Raw genomic sequence first — 7,720 nt, forward strand, 5'->3', positions numbered from 1 at the left:
CAGTTATTAGTTTATCTGTGTGTTAAAATTATTGGCAAACCTTGAAATCTACGTCATAAACATGGAAGATGCAACATTTTTTTTTTTTTATTGAACATTAAAAACATTGGCTAAAGGGCCATTATTTAAGTATTACATTTTTGATTAGATTAGATTTTTTTTTTTTTAATTGTACAATTCACATGATAAAAACTTAAATGAAGTTATATAAATTGATGTCCTTTAAGTAAGATATCCTTTAAGATATCTTTGATTATATTGATGTTTGGTTGAAGATCTGGTTGTAGGGCTTCGCTTAATTGTTGAGGTAAATGATGTTTTGATCTTGAGAAGGATGCACATTATATTTTCAGCGCTTGAGCGTTTTGTTACTTATTTTATGAAGGTCGTATGTATACTAACTTTTTTTTCACAACTCGTGTTTGTTAAAAAAATACCTAAATAAATAATGAAGGTTGCAATATTTTATTTATAAATCGTAAAATAAAGTGAATAAATAAAATTCGTGAAACGAATAAATTGTTTCTCTCGATTGACTGTTTTTCATTTTGTGTTTAATCATGTATGTTTCAGATTTTCTCATTGTTTTGAACACGAATTTAGATGTATGTAAAGGAGTTATTCAATTTATGCTTTTATTTTTATTTTATTGAAGAAAATATTCGTCAACACAATTTTAGAAGGATTTTCTGAAATCTGAGTTTTATTTAATATAATAAGAATTATTGTCTTCAAAATTATATGAGTGCATATAAATAATCATTCGATAACGATGCATAATGATATAGTACCTAAATACGAGTCAACATACCCGTAATTGTTTTGAACATTGTTGATGTTTTTATAATTCAACTCTTTTTTCACAAGTTTTTTGCCATCTAAAACTATTATAATTAAGTTTTACGCTTGGTTCGAATGCATTTAATCATTGGTATTCTTACAAAATCAAATTACCTACTCCAAATATTGCAAATTACAATATAAAATATTTTTAAAATCGTTAATTGTGAAACGTTAATGTGTGGCTTTTAATAGTTTTTTTTTTTGCACGCCTAAATACGTAGTATAAACCTAAGTTGTATTTCAAATTATTAATCATAATATTAAATACAGTTAGATTTTATTTTATAGTTTTACTACATGATGATGTTTTGAGACTTGATAAAATATATTTTGTTATAGAGCTATTATTAAGTATTTTTAAATTATTATATTACCTTACTGTCAAGGTAAATTAAATTGTTTAAGTATTAAATTAATGAAAAACTTTAAAACGCTAATATACCATTTAAATATTATGATCTAAGCTTCATATTTGAAATAGCTAAATATGTTTGATCGTATCGAGTTGTACATCGAAAGGCTTTTATCCTTAAGCCAAATACATAAAAAAAAAAAAATAAAAACATATGAGTTCGCATAAAATCAAGAATTGACTTATCAGCTATCACGTTGATTAATCCATCACCCTCTCAGTTTGTTATTTGCTTTACAAAGTCACTTATGGTTTGAACGTTGACATATCTCAGTGAAAGTGCTAGATAATTTTCACAAAGCATATTTTCTCAGTCCATCAAAAAATATTACTCCCGTTTTTGATAACAAGTATAATGCAGTGCAGTGACATGGTTGGTTACGTTTTAAGTAAAATAAGATTGCCTCAATTTATTTTTTCTAAAATCAAGTCGTTGGAGCTTATATAAATGTATTACTTTTATTATATAATAACATCAATGTCTTTGGTTCCGTGATGTGTGTAAAACGCATCTCAATCACCAGTTACAATACATTATTATGTATTACACTTGCTGACCCTGCATGTCTTTGCTATTGATAGATTCCATTCTGTCTGTGTATATTTGAATATTTACTATTGTAGATTTAAAACGGATAATCTGTATGTGATATAATATATATATACACATGCATCTAACTATGGGCACCAGAGTTTCCAATTTTCATTGGGTACCCATAATCCTAAATTATTTAACTTGTACCTAAATAAAAATCCTAATTACACAATAAAAAATGTATTTAAAAACGTTTAAATTCACAAAGCATTATTCGTTTATTGAATTTATTTTTATACATTTGTTGACCGAAAGCAGAATAATTATAACAGAGTTAAGACTACCACACACACTATACATTATTATTAATACGTAAATACCAAATATAATATCGTTATCGTCGCAGTCGTCGTCGACGGATGGTGACAGCATGACAAAAATAAGAAAATTAAAACATATATTTATTAAAAATGGTTATTTTTACATAACGTATAATATTAACGTATTATATATTTATATGTTTTATTTATTTCATGGGATGTTCAAGCACCACAACACCTTAATAATCAGCGCCCATGGTTAGATAACCTTTTTTATATTTTTACTGATGATTGTTACCACAAATTGTTGTATAATATTTTGGCTAAATAAATTTAACACGACAAAATATAATACACGCCAGTAAAATAACCGTAATAATAATTAGAAAGAAAGAATTCAACTAATGTAAGATTGAAAAACATATGATAAAATTTTATTTGATAGGTTAATACCTGAAACAATTTATATTGTCCATATCATTTTAAACAATTAGATTGATAGCAATTAACAGTTTTGACAGTATATGCCTTCATATTTATTTTTATTTGTTTTTCTATTTACTGAATTTCTGAATTTGAATGTTTAACATTGAAATACAAATAAAAATAAAAATAAAAATAAATGCGAATATTTAAGCGCTTCAAAAACATAATTCATAAAGTAAAAAAATATTATACTAATATTATGTATTATCAAAAAATATAATGCGATCTTCATAAACTATATCTATAAATTATATATGATTCTTTCTTAGAAGATCGGGTTGTATCTAGAAAATGTTTTGGACATTTATCATATGAATTTATAATATTGGATAATGACTACATTGTTAACAACCGTTGAAATATTATTTTCGGACGATGGTTATAAGTCACTGCATGATGATTAATGTAATATTTCATTCTAAATCTTGTTCGAAATTTTGTGATGCAAAACATCCAACTATGGTTCAAGAAATCTTAATATGTTTTAGTGTTGTATTAATACGTTCAATATTTCTTTTCATCAAAGTTGGTTTTACTGCACATAAAAAGGTTAATTAAATATGTGCTCACATTTTATAATGGTCTCGACACGTTATTGATAAGTTTTTGATTTATTAAATACTTATACTTTCTTAAAATGAAAACAAAATATTTATTTTGTAACGATATAATTTTTGCAGGTCATAATAACGTGAAGGTAAGACGTACACAGACGAGTATGTAAGTGTTTGTGTGTATGTGTGTGTGTATATCACCATCTGTTAAGAGCATGTTTAAAACCATTAAAACTCCGATCGAGATTTTATTAACAAAATCTGACCCACATATTATGTAAAATTAGATCATAATTTTCATTCGCTTACCTTACTGATATGAGAAGAAAAAAAATTTTCAAGTGCAAAAATAATTGATGACCTACTTGATTGCGCGTGGAATATTTTATCAAGGTCGAAAGTTATCAGCTTAGTCAACTCAAAAAATATATTTCCTAGTACAGTCTTATCGTTTTACGGGTAAAGTAAAATTAAGTGAATAATTAATGGTTTTACGATATTATTTATAATTCATAATAATTTCGAATTTAAATGTTACTTTAAATATTATGCCAAATAAAAAAAAAAAAAAAAAAAAAAAAAATGACGAACGAAATTATAACAAATAATAATTTGTGTACAATGGTTTTTCTTGATAAGATTTTTGTACAGCTCGCGTAGTAGCCTTGTAATTATATTTGGCATAATCGATGCTTACTTATTGTTATGCTAGTCGTATAACAGTATTTTGTTACCGGTCCTCCTCTAAGGAGTAACAGTTTGTAATTCCACGAGTAAAAATATAATTGATAAACTACTAAGAAATCAAAATTAAGATTTAGAGTTACCTAAAATTCGAATGCCAAGCTTGTCAATTTCTCGCGTTTTATCCAACACAGACTTATTGGTGCAGTTATGTTGAAAATATTGGTCGATCATTTGTCGTTCATTACGTTTACTCGAACAGTTTTACACTTGCGTGTGAAGGATTTTCGCCTGGTTAACCGTTTTAAGTTTCAATGTCTAGCACAGGTATAACGATTCTGCGTAACTTTCAGACCATACGTCACCACATTTATTGCACACTACACTACAGAATTTATACTAGATGAAATATAATTTAAAAAAAAAAAAGACTCGCATGCAGCGGGTGCACGTAAACAAATGTCAATTCAATACAATTTTATTGTAAATAATACTTGATGTATGTAGACTCTAATACATTGTTTCCAAAAAATAATATTTTATGCGAAAAAGAAATACTAATCTAAACCAACACTGTATTTTTACACGAACACGTTTCACGAAAATCACAGAATAAAGTGGTTATACATTTTAGTACGATCCAAGCGATATTATTATTTATTTATTTATTTATTTTTTGTAGAAAATACGAAAAAACATTCAAATTAGGTAGATTTGCCTACTTATATAAAATGAACACCCTATATTTTCACAACAAGCACATTATATATTAAACAATAAGAGTTGAATTTTTCATACATTGTACACGCACGGGAAATGTACAGAAGAAATGAGGTTTTCGTGTTTTCAACAATATGTTTGATGTAATAGTAGAATACGTCAGCATTATATAGTACGCTTCATTTCAACGAGACATGTTTTTGTGAATGGTTTGTCCCACGTTATGCAGAGGAAATAGTAATCATTATATTTTAATATCACTATTTATTATGTTTTTGTACGGCTATTTTAACCCAGTGATAGCACCAATATTTAAAAGCTATTCGCCATGCGCTTATTTTTTAATTTTTTACAATAATAAAAAAATCAGCATATTATACGAGAAGATGGTAAAATATACCACTGTCGTATATTACTGCAGGTTTTGGGCTTAGGTTATTTGATATTATTTTATCGAGTTAATTTTTGTGAAGAGTTTAAGTAATTCTTTTAAATCATCAAACTCAAAGAGCATACAAATGTACGTATAGAATAATAATGTACTAAATGTCAAAAAAATAATTGCTTTGTCAGTACGCGTAAAAAATAACAATTTTTTCCTATTACACAAACTCAATACATCTATAAACATATGGTTTAGACATTTGCTGTAGCGGCTGAAATAGAAAAAGTGATTCTCATGTATAAAATTTATAAATGCAAGCTAATAGAAATATTGAATTCTATATAATATCCCATAAAAATCATAAGAGTTTATTCTAGAACCTTGGTGGTAATCATATATTTGTTTTGTATAGAACACGTTCAATTATAAAATTAAAATCATGTTCTGTGACATTGTTGTTAAAGTTAAATACTAATGTAGATATAGTTTTCGAAAGCTTTTATATTTTTATTAACTATTTATTTTTTTTATTTTTTTTTTCGTCACTGTAGAGTCAAGTGGATTTGCCCTTGACAATTGATATAATACTCATGAATTCGACGGCTGTCATCGATCATAGTCATCAATGTTAAAAAACATACTATTTGTCAATTCAAAACAATTAAATCAACAATAATATTATTAACATCGCTTAAATAAATATAACCTTTTTTTGGTCGACGGAGATGTTGTTTACATTTGCTATTTATCACTGAAAAAACGCATAGATTACGGGACGCACCGTTATTTTGACACTGAGACATGTTTGTTAAACGATAACTTATTATTTTTGGGGTTGGTCTAGCACTAAATAGTGTTTTCCGTTTATTATTTGCTGTTAAATCAAACAGGTGACAGGGAATAATAATAGTACTCCTATCGGTTTCAAATCTAGCTTTTATAGTTTTGCATAGTATTATCATAAAAACATCCGAGAACAGGATAAGCCCCACTTTATTTCAAATTAAATGTATTCAATTCCGGAGCATGAAATGTATAGTTTAATGCACTATGACGTGCATTATTACTTATATTTACGTGTTGGCTATAGTATATGTTATAAAAAGTGTATCTGAACGTTAATATTTACGATTAGGAATTTACATAATATTATAGTAACGTTTGCAATGTACGCACATTTCTCTCGTGCCGTACAAATAAAAACAAATACTTTTACCTACTATTTATTTTTATATACATATTTATATTGCTCTAATATAACTTTAGCAGAAATGGTCATTAATTTTATTTTCTTACATGCTTTTTAGAGAAATACGTATTCTACAATATGTTTTTAAATACCGTTCATTTTTATAATTTGTATAGTACCGTTGATATTAATAATTTATAAATTACATAGTTTTAAATTCAGTTATATACAATGGTTTGTTTGGCGTCATTAATCAGATCTATATTTTGCTGGTTGAGCCCGAAAACTGTGTCGAGGTTATGTGGTATCTTGTATTTGTTCCTATGTTGTTTGTATATTAAAAAGTCCAAAATTATGCGTTTGGCTCCGTTGTTGAGTATACTGGTGGGTCTTTTCAGCTATAAAAAAACCATGTGTGAATGTAGTGTGTCATATTCATTACGTTTTATTCTTTCCATTTGAGATTGGAGTTTTTTCCATTTGGTTGTTTTTCATTTTATTTTGCTTTACTTTTATCATATGTTTTGCTGTTTTTCATTAATGATTTATTTAATATAATTGTTTTGGTCATTATAGGAATTTTTTTGATTAAAGATGTATTAGAAATATATTTGTATGGCATGTAAAGCTATTTCATTAAATTTTATTCTTGTATGCCCTGGGATCAATGATTTCGGATCATATTATGCTATTATTCAATTCTTCCTATACATTCTATTAATTTGTTTGCCATCTCATGGGATTGGTTTCATTCATTTTGAACTTTTTATACGACATCATGAACTTGAATTTTTTTTCTTGAATAATAAGCTCGATAGCTTTTAAGATTCCACAGTGAGCATAAAATAGTTAGATGGTACTTTTTATAGAATTTTTTTATGTTTGAATATTATATCAAAATCTTTTTTATGTTTTTAGATCCATCATATATGTAAACTTCTTGATGTTCTTGAAGTTTTTAAGTTTAATTTTTAAATACTTTTTATATATGTGTATGTGTATATATACTTATATACAAATATACATTGAAAATTGGTTTGTTGCGGTATGCACCTTGCTCACAATTATTTATTATATGAAATTAATAATATATCTTCATCAAATGTGCACAGAAATGTAAAAAGTCTCTTGTTCCTTGAGAATACCAATACAAATAAAATTGTAATTTAAATCGTCTGAACCTCGGTTACGAAATAATATTATACTAAGGTTGCGTCAAAAATGAGACGATGAAAACTCGTATTGGTTGTTGAAAGCATTAACAAGCGCGTTAGCATCGAAACGAGATTCCGACGAGATCAATTTGCGTTCGAAAGAAACTGAATAAACTCATGGTCTTGGGACTGTTAAATGAGGGGCAGTATTATTATCTGCTACGCAACGATTCCGCAAATATACATATATAATATACGTATACAAATACATATATATATATTTATATATACATATATGATTTCGTAAGATTTAAGCATTCGTTTATAAATTCTTGTTAACACATACAGATGATACAGATGTACTTAAATACAGACATTTTGATTCATTCTAGTATTATTTTTATATTCTTTTAAAATAGTCTGTGATACGATAATATA

This window comes from Sipha flava, unplaced genomic scaffold, assembly GCF_003268045.1.
Source record: "Sipha flava isolate LNK unplaced genomic scaffold, YSA_version1 265_pilon_pilon, whole genome shotgun sequence".
Taxonomy (NCBI): Eukaryota; Metazoa; Arthropoda; class Insecta; order Hemiptera; family Aphididae; genus Sipha; species Sipha flava.